The sequence below is a fragment of the Sipha flava genome, unplaced genomic scaffold (genome assembly GCF_003268045.1).
Source record: "Sipha flava isolate LNK unplaced genomic scaffold, YSA_version1 1_pilon_pilon, whole genome shotgun sequence".
Lineage (NCBI taxonomy): Eukaryota > Metazoa > Arthropoda > Insecta > Hemiptera > Aphididae > Sipha > Sipha flava.
Window position 1 is genome coordinate 3,824,392 of NW_020272783.1, and position 17,569 is coordinate 3,841,960.

At 32.6% G+C, this 17,569-nt stretch overlaps 1 protein-coding gene across 1 annotated transcript in view; it reads left to right on the forward strand.

The window, feature by feature from the left end:
- Nucleotides 1-2,527: 2,527 nt before the first annotated feature.
- The window catches only part of LOC112682123 (C3 and PZP-like alpha-2-macroglobulin domain-containing protein 8), a 148,100-nt gene continuing 133,058 nt past the window's right edge, over nt 2,528-17,569 (forward strand). The window contains exon 1 of the mRNA XM_025552622.1: nt 2,528-2,629. The gene's annotated coding sequence lies outside the window, so the exon portion shown is untranslated. The remainder of the gene's footprint in view (nt 2,630-17,569) is intronic.

A 17,569-nucleotide genomic window follows, 5' to 3' on the forward strand; every position in this document is an offset into this window, starting at 1 on the left:
GTACGCAATGTGATTTTTTTTATTAAATTTGTGACTTTTCTCTCAAATTATGTGAAATATTTAAAACGATTAGCAACTAAAAAATAAATGGATTAAGTAGAATTTTATTTATTAATCGTATAAAACTCACCTATATGCAATAATTATTATTTTAACATTACCTAAAATTGTATTTTAGCATAGAACATACTGTTGGTCACAATTTGACGTCACTAATGTTGGAAAATTATAGTTATTCTAAACATTGATCACCAATATCAGTCATTCAATTAACAATGATTGATCCATTTCTTGATCACCCGTGGTAAAATATAATATATTGTATTCATTTAACCCGTTTTCCCGTGAATAAATAGCCAAAAGATCATCAATGTTATTCTAGTTAAACAAATAAATATATTTTATGTATAAAAATGCATATTTATTTATATATTCATATGTGTGTGTTTGTATGTATGTGTATGTACATTTCCCGAACATTTTCGATTTTTTAACTTTATTTTTTATTTTGTGACGTATATTGCAATCAAATGCACGTGATTACGTAGACAAGATGATATATGGGAATACATAAAAGCGATGTTATCATATTTATTGGAACTTATACGTACGTAGTATATACTAGTATATAGCTATGAGAATTATGTAATAGTAAAGCATAAAAAAACTACTTAGGTCTGCCTCGATGACTGCAATACGCAATAATAAACAAAACGCGTGTAGGGTTCTTATATTTGTTGAAATACGCAGCTATTTGTCGGGCTCGAGACCAATGAAACGAAAAGTAACTTGGAACGGTATACACATGCGAATGAATAACTTGCATCGAATCAGATGAAGGACATAGGGTGCACAATGGGAAATACTGTAATGTTTTAAAAAATATAGGTGGGAATGACGTATTTCTAGGTCGTCGGCCCTGTAATATGCGCAGTCACCTGTTCCGCGAGTGAACACGTGTAAATAACTACCTCAGCTGCACATACTTAGTATATATAAAATAAAACGTATACCTATTGTGAGAAATAGTTTACAAGACACAGCCTTAGTAAAATCGATAAGCAGAATATTATGTCAGGGATAGTATCTTTATTTCCTCGCATCTTGCATTTTGTTAGAAAAAGACAAAATAGAAAAAGTCAGATTGTTCAGGACCGTCGCCCCAATCATTAAGTTTCAAAACATAAATTTCACTGAAACATAAAATATAATATTTTATAATTATTTGTGGTTAACAAACAACATTTTGCGATCTAATCTAAATATCCCACGAACAGAAATTTCTGAGGACGAGCAGTTTTAAAAAATATTTAGGTGTGGTTTTTAAAATTTTATTAAATTCTACTAATATTATTTCATTTTGTTTGGACTCGGCCTTATTGCTTGTTGAATTTGTATTAATTATTTTGTCCTTTGACGCTAATTTTTTAAATTTTTTATTTGTTTATTTATTTATTTATCAATTTTTTTTTATTGATATATTCTCAAATTTATGGATTATATATATTGCACAAAATAACAAAAAAACATAAAATATTTGAGTGGTACAACTTGAGATAAGATAGGCAATATTTTGTAAGTAATTAATATTAAGTTGAACCTAATAAAAAATTAAAAAAGTATACATTAGAATAAAATGTAATCAATAATTGTATTCAAGATTGCAACTAATTTATTATCAAATTATCAAGGTAGTCTTTCATACATTTTCGTTTTGGCGAATTTTATTGGTACGTGGTTTTGTCATTCTTATAAGTTCTTACGCATTTGAGTAGAGATAACATATCACCGAGATTTAATCCAAATACATCGTTCATATATCGATTTTAAGACAGTTTATTGAGCAATGACATTATTAAATATTGGTGAAAAAATCATATGTATAAGGTTGTTGTGCATTAGCAAAAAAGTGTTAGGAATTTTAAGCGTTTTTATTTATTTTTTTTCAATATGATGAAAAATGTAAAAGAATTGTATGTCTACTTGTTATCATAAAGTCTTTCGTATTATACCACCCTAATTTAGTAATTTCTCCACCTCAAATTAATCTGTTAGCTATTTTCTAACGCTCCGTATACCGGTTCACACGTAGAGCAAAACTTTTTGGATTAGTTAGATGGTAGGGGCAGGGATTTATCGAGCACCTACGTGTATATATGTGTGTGCGGTATTGGGATGCTGTGCGTCGGCAACGAGAATAAATTATTAAATTACAATTATTATTATTATTATTATTACTATACATGTGTACGTACACCTTGCGCGTACGGGTGAAACGGTGGTGGCAGCGGTGGTGGTGACCGATGGCACCCGAGAAAGGACGATGAGCGAAGCTCTGGATAGACGGGCGGGTCGACGACGTATGGAAGGAGATCGAGGTGGCGGAGAGAAAAAGGGTTGCGTCTGCGTGCGATCGCCGCCGACAACGGCGACGGCGACGATCGTGTCCTCCGCTGCCACCGCAGCCGCCACTGACTCCATCACCACCCCCGGCATGCCGAAACGGGGTGGTAAAATGCGATGCAGCCCGACGCCAAAATCACACACCGCTCTCGGAGTCTGTGACGGAATGACTTTTGGTACACCGCGGCGCGTTCTCCAGTACTCTCATCTACGTTGAAACACGACCGTGAGTATTGCACGTACTTAATTATTATTGACAATAATTTCTAGTGCCGATAATGTTATTATTAATATCTATCACGTTTTCGTACAATATACTGTCGTACCATATCGTATGCGATAGATTCTCCCCGATCGCTGGATTTCCGTAGATCCCTACACGTTTCGTTCAACGTGTTCAATAAAATGAAATAATTATAATAATTTAAATCTCCTTCTCCCTCTCTCTCCCACTAGTTCATCATATTCTACGTGTCTCGTGATATTGGAAAATCAATCAGTCGAACGCTATAGTATAATACAAATGATCTATGATTTATTTTAAAATAAAAATCCAATTCAAATGTCCGTATAAATGATAAATACAGTGAGAGATCAAATCGTATAATTTTATATCATAATTACTACAACAATAATAATAATATTAAACAACAATTGATAATAATGTATATTACACTTTTTGCGAATAAGTTCAACGTGATCATACATGTGGTTCTTTGTCACTTATTTGAAAAAGTACATTTTATATAGATTAGTTTTAACATTCTATAATTTATATAACCAATTGGGTAGTATGAAAGAACAGCGCTTAGGAGATAAATTCTAAAGAAAAGCGTTCTCATAATAACGATTTGAAATTTTTTTAAATATTTGATAGAACGAAGGGTGAAAATGTGATTTTTCATCGGATAGAAAACATTTTCATTAATCGTATTAACTGTAGACTCGTTTTATATCGATGTTTTTGTCAAATATTTATAATTTGAAAAATTCATGTTCAGTAAAATATTTATTTAGAAAACACAACAGTATACATTATTATATGAGTAAAGAAATTATATTTTCAATTATTCTAATGAATTCAAGTATTTTAACTGAAATGTTTGAAAATAACTTCTTAATATCAAACGAATTATGTACTAAACGTTTAAATTTAATTTTAAACTGTGAAAGATTTCGAAACCATTAATAATAATAACACGTTGTGTCACTTAGTAAATAAATTATTTAAATTAACAAAATTATATAGTCATATATTTTATACAAAAATAAAAAATAAAAATAAAAACTATTATTCTGTACCATTATGCTTGTTTCCCAAACGATAATATAAGCAAAAACATATTATCAGTACGTTTTTCTTACTATTAACTGAATATATATCATAATAATATAACTAAATGTTTAAAATAATTCAATATAAAAACTAATGTTAGAATTAAGTATGACTTCCACAAAGTATATCGTAATTTTTAAATGCCTTATTGAAAATAAAAATTAAATTTTTTTCACGTTAAATTAAGAAAATAACATTATAAAAAGAATTAGCGATAATATTATACTATAATGAAGTTTGCGTACGTTAATCATTTTATTGAGTTGGCATATATAAATTAAAGATTCCATAAATAAACATGTAGGTTGAAAGCTGAGTAAATAAATATTTACTTCTAATTATGTACATATAACATAAATGTAGTTAAGTATGTAGTCTTTACACTGCGTAAAATAATATAATATCTAGGTTATTACATTCAAATAAAACTTATAATCCAAACGTTTCGTGTAAACACATCATTTTATATTTGTAATTATAACGGTACAACAATGAATCATTGAAATTATCGAAGAACAAAAACGCAGATTTAAACTAGAATCGAAATATCAATCGTCCATCGTATGTGATGCGGATGAATACTTGTAATGTATTCATAGTGATTTATTTTTCGTGCCAATGAATTGCGAGCCACGCACAGGAATAAGAATCAAAACTATTTCGTTGGTATTATAACGCGAGCGAATTGTGATCGCACAACAACAATCGTTTTCCGATCATTAATAATAATATTTCAAACGAATGGTCGTTTCGCGTGCTAGCAAAACATAATTCTATAATAAAAGTTATGGTCATATTACGCAGCGAAGCGCGTGAGTGCGATCTTGTTTATTTTCAAGGCTTGTCGAGATGAGACGGAAAAAAAAGTGCCAGACATGCTCCGGGTAAGACACGGTATCGAAAGCATATAATATCGCGTCCAACCGACGGCATGTTGGTCAAGGTTTACGATAACCGATGTGTATGTGTGGGTGTATGGAGGAGAATTTCGCGTTGGGTAAAATAGTGATTAGATTAACATAAGTGATAATGAATAATAAGTAATAACCAATAAGTTCTAACGATAATCACGTCCGGTGGTGCAATGGTGGAACATTGGTCGCGGAAGGAGGGGGAGGGGTGAAAGGATCAAAAGTGAATTTTTCGATTGTGATGTGTCTGACAACGTGAATAATGTGTCGTTTCGACCACGACGTGCACGCTTAGGGACGAGAAAAAAAACTGGAGGTAAAGGGTGCGTGCGTACAAAATATTATATGTACGGCTACGTGTATCAATTTCTGCTCTGCAAATTGCCTTGTCACGTCATGTTTACCACTCGTCATCTCCGCAGCGCCCTCGCACACGCATATAGGCCAGTCGTACGCATGTCACTACACTGTCTTAAACCATCACACTTTATCACGACCCACCTCCGATACCGCCGTCGCTGCAGCTGTACACAACACATCCCTTCCGTAACCATAGCGTGATTTTCGCTCGTCGCCGTAATCTCGTCAGGAATGTTCACGGTTTATTAGTTTTCAATGTTATCGTTTTCATTCTTACACAATATATAATATAATGTAATGTCACACGCCGTCGTTATCCCGACGAAGAAGATACAGATAGAGAGAGAGAGAGAACAATAATAGTATATTGTACAACGTTATAATATTATTATAACATGGTAACAAAACGGGTTTTAGCGCAAAAAATCACCCTTGATAAAAAAAGTTTATCTAAAACCCGAGTAATATGACATCGTCGACACATCTGAAACAAAAAAAAAAATAAATAAATAAATAAATAAATAAAAAACGCCACACATTTTACCGTGGACAAGCCAATGTGATTAGATACGCAGAAAGTCGAAGACAATAGTCGAGGGAGGTGTTTTTCCCAACTATCTACTGAAGGTTTACATATTGTATTATTTTTATAATATTTTCTTTACTAATCACATATTTATATGTCTATCACAATCATGTGCGTCATAGCACATAAATAGTTATACATTTTCGGTGTACTCGAATACGATTATCATTGACGTGCGCCGTACATCAGCAGCAGTATATTATTTTAAATCTATAATTATACTTACGCAACTCGTCCACCGTTAAATATTTTTATAGGTTAGTGTCACTGTAACTCAACTTGTTTTTGATATATATTTACTTTTTATTTCTGCTTCTCACCATTGATGTAAAATTCGACTCCAGTCATTTATTAAGCAACATTATGAGTAGTTTATTTAATATTACTTATAAATATAAGTACGATGAATGAAATGGAATTCAGCTTATATAAATATTAAAACAATTTTAAATGGAAGCCATTTTAGCTAGCGGAACAGGAGCTATCCGAAAAGCAACTCGGTACTTGCCCCTGTCATTGTATACGATTTTGCGGCCAAATCGGTCGTATATATCGTTGAAGAACTAGTTTTATCGTTGTATAAATATATTATTCAACAATCTAGATTTAAATTAAATATATGTGCGTTAAACGCAACGTGTGCGTAGCATGGCCACTCATGGGCGTAGCTACCCTTAAAGCGGCAGAGGAAGTGCGATTTTTTTTTTTTTTTTTTGGATAAGTGATAGATGATGACTAAGCTTAGTGATGCCTATTTATATCCTATTTAAAGTAAAAGTTAATTTAAATAATAAGCTTGAATAAAATGTTTATAACGCCACTGGTCACAACACGGTTGTTATGACAAAGAGCGATCGCACTAAATATATAAAACCGAAAAAAAATTTCCCTCGGGACGCTTTAATGCGTAACTACGCCATTGTGTTCGCCGCCGTAGAATAATAGCAGTATACAACGTAAAAATCATACATCATGTATAGCGTTCAATATAACGACACGACTGTTGTACATCGAACGAAATAATACGAATTCCGCATACGTTTACGAATTGTGTTTATTCGTAGATGACCCGTAATTTTAAGCCGGTGATAAATCAACGACGAATCCGTTTGCTTTTAATTGTGAAAACCAATTTAGCACGCGTATTAATTTCTGTTTTCGGTAATCGAGGCCATCAACAAACGTTGGTATTTGATTACCGCCGCGGGATCTACTACATTAAATTATCGCACTTTTATTTCACCGTTATTTATATTTGAAGACCACGCAACAGAACCTACTCGAAGTGGTTGGTACATCGACGAGGGAGAAAATCTGTTTGTTTTCTACTGTCAATTCGTTTTTTTTTTGCCCGTCTCATTTCTTCCCGCACTTCCGCCACCAGGAATGATACAGTTACATCAGTCGAATAGCAATTATTATCGGTACCCACATACATAATATAAATTATAAAATGCTATTACGGGAATTCACCCATAAAATCGTGAAACGCACTAAATCATGTTATTACATCACGTGCGATCTGGCGCGGTCATAAAACTGTATTCGACTAATGAGAAAATATATTATGTATATTATTATATACGTTATTATGTATATTATTATGTACGTTGAATTCAATTAAGTGTAATAACAAATTTCGTTCATGGAAAGTTTTTGAATTATATAAAATCGTATTATTGTGTACAGATCAGCTAAAAAAACGATAAAAACAAAACGAATATCCGCTTGCAAATATGTAACGTTGTGCAATATTTCATTATAGAATTTTTATAACACTCGGATTGGAGAAAAATATGATTATTCTAGCACAGCACACCGTTGTATGAAATAAATATTAGTTGTGTTAGCATATGGAAAATGTGCATACTTGGTCTGTAGACAATTTGATATAAAATAAACGATCGAATAATATGTAAAACATACTACCCGAAACAATCATGTAGTTTTTGTGACTTGGTAATTTTATAAATATTGTATTATGTATTTTTCAGTGCGTTTTTTTTTTTTTTTGTAACTGATAATGATTTTTTGAAATCGAATATTTTCATATAAATTTGCACATATTACGTAATAATAATCTAAGCAAGAGCTACCGTATTTAATGTTTTATTTACATTGATATTCAGTAGGTAGAATAATGTAATAATTTTTAATACCTATTTTTCATTCAAAAATTTCATTAAAATAAGTTAATATTTTATGACCTACTATGACCTACTGATATTGATTTTGTACGACTTTTTTACCTTTTTTCCTCGATCTTGAACAATGCCGATGTATTTGGCGTAAACCCTATACGAACTCTTGGCGTTCGAATTTCCACTGTTTTCGAAACCATTTTTGCACACCGCAGCACGGATGAGAATGTTAAATATAAACGTTAGGGATCCATGGCGGCGGCAGTGGCGAGGGGGTTTGACCATGTAAAAAATGTGAGAGTTTTGCGTGGAATGTCAACGATAAAAGCGGATTGCCCTAGTACGGCTACCGTCTTATCGCCGTATCGTGTATACATGACGCCCCGTCCGCCGCTCCCTAGACACGATATTATACGAAACGAGATAAATCGAGCTTTATTATTGTTCACATAATATTTTCACCGCCCTCCCGTCACCCGGGGAGGTTTTCTCCGCGCGCGCACGCGTCCCGCCGTTTGTTGGCCACGGTTACGGGGCAGAAAGAAAATTCGTTTCAAAAGAGCACCCCTTAACGGAGATTTAACACCTCCGCTCCCGCTTCTCTTCGCGACCCGATCGCGCCGAGTTTGTTTGTGTACCACTACTGTTATTACATTTTTTTATTTTTTTTCTTTTACCGTAAATCTCCTCTTTCCACGCGGCCGAACGAACGGCGCTGCACGCGCGGTTACGGTTCTCGCGCGAATATTCTATGAAAAGCGTTCCGACAGTTTTTTCGATAATAAATCAACGGAACAATAACTCAACCCCGACGCCGCGTGCCCCCACGCGGCCGTTCGGACCACGCGCGAGCACATCATGCATGCCGGTTGCTCGTAGGTACGACGTGCAAAACTGTTATTATAATAATACGTGCTGTGGACCCCGCGGGCAACGCCCCGCGACGTCTGGCGTTGTTCTAATTTCCGATCGCCGTCGACCTGCGCATCGCAGTCTTCGAGACAGGACGAACTTACGCGTTACGTGGTACTCGTCCGATTCGCGCAACGGCGACTTGGGCTGGTTTTTTCGTACACCCCTCCCAAGTGCAATGATACGTGGTACGAAAACTTGTGTATCATTGTTGTATTCGTATGCGTACGTTATAATATTATTCTATCCTATCCCAAAACGTCGAACGAAATAAACGTCAGTCAGCCGATAGTGGTTGTGATGATGGTCGATTTTGTACAAACACCATCACTTACGGTCGCAGTTATAGATAATATACTGCATTTACTATGGTGGTATGCTTACGACGGAAACGGTCGGAGTTGTCGTTTTCCGCCGTTAAAGTGGGAATCATAACCATATCGAGTTTTACGCGTTTTCATCTAAATCTAATTAAACAACAATTGTTCTTTCATTGACCTTAGTATGTTAAGTATCTATACATATAGATACATATTATTTTATATATATATATATATATATGATAAATGTTATAGTACCTATACAGATCCTAATGATTTACAAAATATTTTCTGTTGAAAATAGTTTGTCTGTAATAGAACACTTTGTTTTCACAAAATTGGCTTGATATCTTCATCTGCAATCCTTAATTAATTTTATTAATTTTATTACCTATATCCATGGTTATGGTTCATTTACAATGCGTTAACGGTGTCATAAAATAATATACGACATAGGTACTAGACACCAATCGGTCTCTTTCAAAATATATTGACTATAACTCTTAATAGACGTGTCACGTGAAATACGTATTTATTCAAAACACATTAGTTTTTACAATGATAAAATTAGTAATTTTGTATTAAGTACTTGAAGATTTAATAACATATTATTTATATAGAATTGAGATAAGGTTATATATTTTTATATTGAATTCGACATGTGATACATGAATAATATAACTCCATATGAATTAAGAGCTCTGGCGTTGACTGTTGACTTCAAAAATCTAAAGTTTCGAGATTCAAAATTCTTTTTAAAAACTATTCGCATTCGACATAGTTTACCGGTAGCAATTAAAACGCAAAAAATATATTAAAAAAATAAAAAAACATTGTTATTCGATATCAAATCACTGACCGTTTCGTATGGACAGACGCAGGTAGAATTCTATGAATCGTGGTAGAAATAATGAAGTATACGCTTCAAAGGTTTTCGCAGTCCTTAAATTATATATCGGGTCGCCAACCTTTCCCGTAGTAGATCGTTTGCAATACCCCGCTACTGTATACATGCATGTGACTAAGCCAGAGAAAAGTGTGCTGTTGGGTTTTCTCTGTACGATTCAAATCCCGGACGTCTGATGGAAGGTTGATCCATTCCGGTAGTTGTTATCCTTAGTTGAGTCCTTGTGCCACACTGTTCGGTACCGACATCTCTCTCTATCCTTTTTATAATATAATAATGCATAACAATATATAGTTCAACTGAATATTGTTATCATTTTTTTCTCGGGATGAAATGAGTAAAGTTAATATTATAGATTCAAAGAGCAGCCAACTACGACGATTACGACGCAATGCACGAAATTCTTATCGGAACTTCAGTAGGAGAAAATATGAATTGGTTCTGGTTTACGATGTCCAGTATAAATAACACGACGTATGCCAATAGAAAATTGAGATAAAACGTACGTTTATCCGTTCACATCGAGAACTCTCCAGTTACTAAACATAATAACACTAAGGTAAAAAACAAAAATAAATAAATAAGTAAAAATACATCTCATTTTATACGTAATTATTTGAAATCCCTTTCTGAAAAACACAAATCCTCTGTCGTCCATTGGCAGCTACTTCAGTGCTGCTTTTCTGCAGTCCAGAAAACTTGATTCTGAAGTGCTATATATTTCCTATTCATGCAAAACAGTATTTTTTTAGCATCTATATATAATAAATATCATTCTTGTAGTGCTGCATAAAAAAATATATGATACCAAAAAAAAAAAATTCAAATAATTGAAAACGATATTTTATTTCCAATCAGTATTCTTCATCTACATGATTGCTTCTTGGAAAATCTTCCATTTAAAAATATAATATAATTTAAAATTTCATATTGATAACCTACACAAAAATAAAGAAGAAAATCATACTTTTAATTTCTGTATAGTTTCTTAGTCGATTTAATAATATCATATATAAGTGTACTGGATGTGTGTTTACTGTTCAGAGAGGACATTTGATAAAACCTGTACTCCGAATTACTGATTATTGATTTCAATACTGAATATCAATGGGTTAGATAATCATTTTTACAAGGAGTGATATTTTTACTTCAAAACCCGTTTTTTTAACGGTTATAACTAATCATAAACAACTCGTATTGGTGGCAGTTCTCGTGGTGTCGTAGTATAAGTGATGCAGTGCGTTACAGATGGGTTCTGTCGCTAACAATTATAACCCGAACCGTTGTTCGGTGTATCGGTTATCCACGGCTAAGTTCGGTTTCCCGAAAACTTTTTTTTGGCATAAAAATCTGCGATTATCACATTAGTACAGCCCGACTACGTTACGCTCCACTGGACATTTCCGTTGTCCGTTCCACCGTGCGAAGGGGGTGAATGCGTAGATAGCGCATAACGCGGAAGCAACGAGTTCCGACGGACGAAGGTTATAACGCGCGTACGTGGAACTCGTACTATAATGATCAACGGTCGGAATTTACCCGAGTGGAAAAATATGTATCAGCCGTGAAAATTTCAAGTTGATTTATGCTCACATGTATACGATTATGAATGTGCGTGCGCGCGTGCATTTTTATATAGGTGCGATGCATGGTGGTGGAAAATCTAGGGAAAGCGTTCGTTCGCCGGCAATCCCGCTGGCGCCAAAACCGTAAAACAATAATAATAACGCTCGGTAATAAAAATATAGGAACGATAAAAATATAATATTTATCACCTTCGAATAGTTCGCGCACAAACTATATTGTATTACAGAAATGAACTCGATGTCTGCGCAATTACATCGAAGTCGGGCAATACGGATCTGTAAATGCATGGTATAATCTGTATATGATAATAATAGATACATGAATAGGTGCGCTCAAAACTTGATGATAAAATACCGAACATTTGACGGTATGCAGACGACTGTCCAGGGATCGTAATCAAGGATTAAACAAGTTTTCCAGTTGCTGAGCCGATGCAGAAATAATATAATAAAACGTGAGCCAGAACGTGAAGATTTTCCACACAACGAGTTCGAATGTGCAAGAATATATAATAATTATAATAATCACTCGATTATCGTTTAACGTTTCTCTCCCACCATCCTCTAAGCCATTGAAACTATTGTTTTTACTATCTTAATTAATATATGGAAACTTAACCATATTGTTAAGTTCCAATAAATATAATTTGATGTAAAATATACGGTTGGTTTAAATAACGCATTACATAGAGTATTTCGCATATTTCTTATCGTGAAAAGTTATTATTCTTTCGATATAATATACCATATAACGGCTTACGGGTGAAAAATTAAAATAATTAGATTAAAACTCCTTACACATTGCGACAATTATTATCAATATGTTTTGCGTATTATAATATAGTACAGTATTATTATTTTAAGTTGAAAATGTGAAAATATTTTCAAACCACAAGGAGAGCTCGTTTGAGCTGAAGATAGATTTCAGTGAAAGCCAATATGTATTTAAATGTTCAACTACTTTCATACTTTTAACTTTGATACCTATCATAAAAAAAAAAAAAAAATGTTAAGTATTATTTATGTTAACAATTTTTTTTTTTTCGTGATGAGCATACGAGTTCATTGAGTTCCATGAGTCGACGTAGCATAATATTTGTTTTTCTGGTGTGATTTGTAAAATTTAGATCAATAAACAAATACTATGCTACGTTGACACGTGTAACTCAATGAACTCGTGTACTCATCACTGTTGCAATATTTTGATAAAAATCTTAGAAAAATCATTATATTTCAATTAATGGATTATAATTAATATTAAGCCACTGCGACGACATAATATTTCTTCAGTTATAATAATCGTTAATAATTATCGTTATAAAATTTAAATAAAATATATAAATAAAACCTTAGACCGAAATATTATTATATTTGTGAACTACGATCGGTTTTGGAATAAAAATGTATTGTCAGATGTATATAAATTCAATAACATCGCGACTGAATATGAAAAAAATTAAATAAAATAAAATGACCCAGGGACATGATACAGCAGGAAAAAAATTAATTTTTTTGTGTTTGCGATCACACAGTTAACTTAAATTTGATGCTCCCACAATCAAAATTTATAATAAAAATCAAATAACGCGTTGATTCTTATGGTGTGCATAAAAATAAACGCAGCACTTTACTCTTTAGAATATTAAATTAAAAAATACTTAACCTAAAATTTTTACCGTATACTGCAAATACAATTACAGGAATAACTAACTATTAACATGATAATATTACAGTTTTATGCTTAACACAAATTATTATCTGTAATTTCTTGTTCACGTCTAATGTGATTGAGTAATTAAAGTTTGCAAATAAAATCGAAACAATTATCCGTAAATAACAACATAAACGTAGATCATCGTAAATTACACGCTGTAAAAATGTTATTCTACGTCACGCGTGTTGATATCGCACTTTTTTTGCTATAAGTATCGTACAAAAAAGTAAAGAAAATAATACCACGATCGCACTGTTAGCTTAAATTTATACTATTTAGGGATAGCGTATTATACTAAGTGTCGAGTAGTGGAAGTCGAATTTAATGTCGAAACACAACTATATGTACATATATATTGTTTGCAGCACTATCGACCGGGAAAGAAAAAAAAAGCACATATGAAAAACGTTTTTCATTGAATCGTGCACAAACAACGAGCAAATAAATAAATATATGTATATGATAAATAAATATATAAGTTGCTTCTATCTCTTTCTTCCCCTCTCTCTTACACACTCATACACACGCATACACATGGAAAGCGTTAGGAAAAAAAAAAAATAAAAAAAATACTATCAAAAATCCCTTGAGTCTTTGGATATGGTTCTACTATGACATTTTTTTTTTAATGCTAGAAAATTCGTACATTTAGTACACACGTGCAATGTGTACAGTCGAAATATACTACATATCCGCTGTCCGGTGTAGCGTTTCTGTTGACGAAGCGTTTCCTGATTTATTTCAGCGAACACATTTTGGCCATTTCTCGCAGGCAACGGGTAAAGAAAAATATAAAAATTATACACATCGATCAGCACACGCAGCGTGCGCGCGCCTGACGAAATTCTCACACGTGTCGTTCGGGCGACAGGTCACCGAGTTTCAATAATTTTTTCCCTCTCCGTCTCATAAAATACGTTCTGGTGTTGCGTACAATCGACCTGCACACGACGCGGTCGAAAAATTACCGAATTGAAATGCACCTACAAATAATAAGTAATAACTGTGACACCATCAATAATATTATTGGGCTCCGGGGAAACGTTGGTGAATTCGATCAACAGCAGTATTACGTTTGTATCATTATCCTATAATTATCGTTCCCAGGGATCCAGTTTCCCCGTAACCAACCCAATCCGGTTTCCGTCGACCAGAGCACGTATCTTGTTGGCGGGTTTACGGCTCAAAAACAACCAAGTGCCGTGTTGAGGTATAAGATAATTGTTTTCTTATTAAATGGGTAATGTTGTATACGACATACATGCAGTATCCTAGCTATCGGTATACAACATAACTCGGTTAACGCTAGGATTCTTAATATCAATTTGAATACATTTTTAAAAATTATAAGTTAACTGGCTATTAATGATTGTTATATTTAAAAAAAAAAACAGATTTATCACTATTAATAATATTGATTAAATCATTATAAGCTACGCGTTTCATATTAATACATTTATAAAATAGTTGCTTGAAGCAAATTGATTTTTGATTTTTCTTTGTGCGATTTTGTTAATAATTAAGAATTTTTTCTTAAATTAAAGCCCATAACTCGGTTGGATTTGGTAAAATTTTAGTGGATTACCCCTCACCACCTCTTAGTTTTGATTCAATAACAACCCTTAGTATCATAGTTGGTAGATTTTATACGTTCAGGCTTGTAATGATGTACAACAATATATTTATTATGTAAATTATGCGGCAGTTGCCTCGTAAATCCAAAACCGGCAAATATCGTGTTTTTCGCAATTTTTTCCGTTTCTGTGATTCTGCTCCCAAACACTAGGTACATACTAGGTGGCCCATCGTGATATTGCGATATTTTACGAATATTTATAAACGGTTGTGTTAACACTATCACAGAACTGATCGACGACTGTCATATTAACATAAAATAATATTTATATGTTTTCGTCATTAAAAAATTTCTTATACAAATGTGTCAAATAGCTTATAATAGTAATGGATATCCTTACACTATCCTTATAATTTGTATTAGCTAAGATATTAAAAATGTATTCAAATGAAATAAATCATAAAAAAGTGCTTATACTTGAGAATATGGTAATTTCTTTATCTTATAGAAATTTAAAAAAATGCAATAGTTGGAAAAACAACAATTTGTTTAAGGAGGGAAAATAAAAATTCGATTATTATTAGCGTATACTTAAATACTTATATAACCTCCTTCTATTGAACAGTTATTGAACAAAAATACTGTTTTCAACAGAAACATTTCCATTGGAATATTATGGTGGGCCACTGTGTAGTGTACGTTTCATGGAAGTGTTTGAAACTCCATTCACTCCGTTGATAGCCCACAACGTTAGCGTTCTAGTACTCCATACCATGGTCTTATCTTAAATTTTGACTTATAATTGTCGAACCCAGCCCACAATGTACAGAATGTGAAATAAAAGAATAAATATGTATACCGTACATGGCCTGCGAACTCATCATTAGTGTATAATAATAGAGGTATAGTTCTTTTTCTCGAAAAATTTTACTATGCGAAATACAATCACTGGATTCTGATACGCATATTAAACATAAATCTTGTACGATTTCGTCACAAATGATCAACCTAATAAGACGTGCACCTAAAAAAAATTGAATACATTATATAGAAGTAAATTATTTATCTCAATAACTATTATTTTTACGATATACACCATTGTTAAGTTTTTTTTTTTACGAATAATCTAGTAAACCTTAGTAAACTTAATTACGTTTATAAACGTATAATAAATATTACTTAAAAAAAAAAAAAAAAGAAAATTTATCGTCTGTAAATAATAATAATTTGCTTTGGTTTAGTTTTACCTATATTTTTGGCATTATTTATTGTTTTCAAGTAAATGTTTACGGTTTGAATGCAGACAGCTACTCTATAACATGGCAGTGATGATGAGTGAAATCAGGTAATATCAGCTTCACCCGGATTCAGATATCATCATTTTCATATAATATAATATGTACCCTCCATTCTGTAGAAGCCCTGTGAAATCTTAACCGTCTCCTCTACAGCTGCCATTTTTTTTCTTCAAATTATCCCTTTTGACTGATTTTCCGTTGTTAGTTACCAAACAACCGATACTAATCTTCTTCTCGATACACATACTTAATATTTTCTATTATCTCCATTTATCCTTAGTCTTAGCTTTCTAGATTTTATTAAGACTTATAATAGTCCCTCACCCCCCTACTTTGTATGAATTACCGATTATCTAATAATATTTCATGTGATAATATTTTTATAAATAAACGCATTTAAATTTAAAAAAAATGAGTTTAGGCACACGTAAATTTTGGACATTTGATATAATTTTTTTTCAATTGAATACGACAATATTAGTCGACAAAATGCGAACGTATCTATATCTAAATATATCTATATCTATATCTATATATAAAAACTTTAAACCGTTTTGTGGCTAAATACGTTGTAGGTGTTTCTGTAAGCTATATGCGTGTGCTGTTTCTCAGAATATATATCGTTATAAGACTATTGCTTTAGGCATGTATATGTTTTGGATATTGTGCGTTATGCGACGTAACTGAGTGTGATATATCGTATTATATATTGTATTATATCATATACGGTGCATAACGAATTCAATACATTATGGTGAGAAAATATAATATAAAATGTTTAACACGTCAAATGGAAACGAAAGGGGAAAAAATCAAAGAAAAAACCGAGAACAAAAAATGTTATAAACCTATCCCACAGAAGTGATTTTCCAATGAGGCGATAGTATAAAAATATTTCACATTTATTTCAGTAAAAAACATTTTAAACCGCTCATTTTCGTTTGATTAAATTTTACATAATATTATGGACATGCACAGTATTGCGCATACTTGCGCATACCTAAAACATATCTGCCGTTTGCGTATCACGTATCCGTCGCAGGTCGCATGCGAAAAATTTATGATAAGCTCGTAAGCAATCGATCTACAAATCCAAAGTGAATTTTTGGATCAACTTATTTTATTATCTACTTCAGTGTAGTGGTGTGAAATATTTTCCTCTAAGAGAGTAAAGCGCGTTTTCTAAAACGGGTATACTAAAAATTAATTTAAATTATCAAAATCAGTTGATTTATCGATAAAAAAGTAGAAACTTAAAATTATGTTTAATTAAAAAAAAAAAAAAAAAATTAAATTACATACCTCTGACGCTGTTTTACAACTTAAACATAAGGTGGTGCATATTTTCACTCCCCCCTTAAAGTTTATTTTTCGAATCGCGTTCACGATGACCGAAGATAATGAATTTTATTGAGTCGGAAGTTGGATACTTAACACACAATTATATTAACGAAACAGTATTTTAGTATATGATCGAAGAAAAATAATTGTGGAACGATTTTACATATTCTCCAGTTAA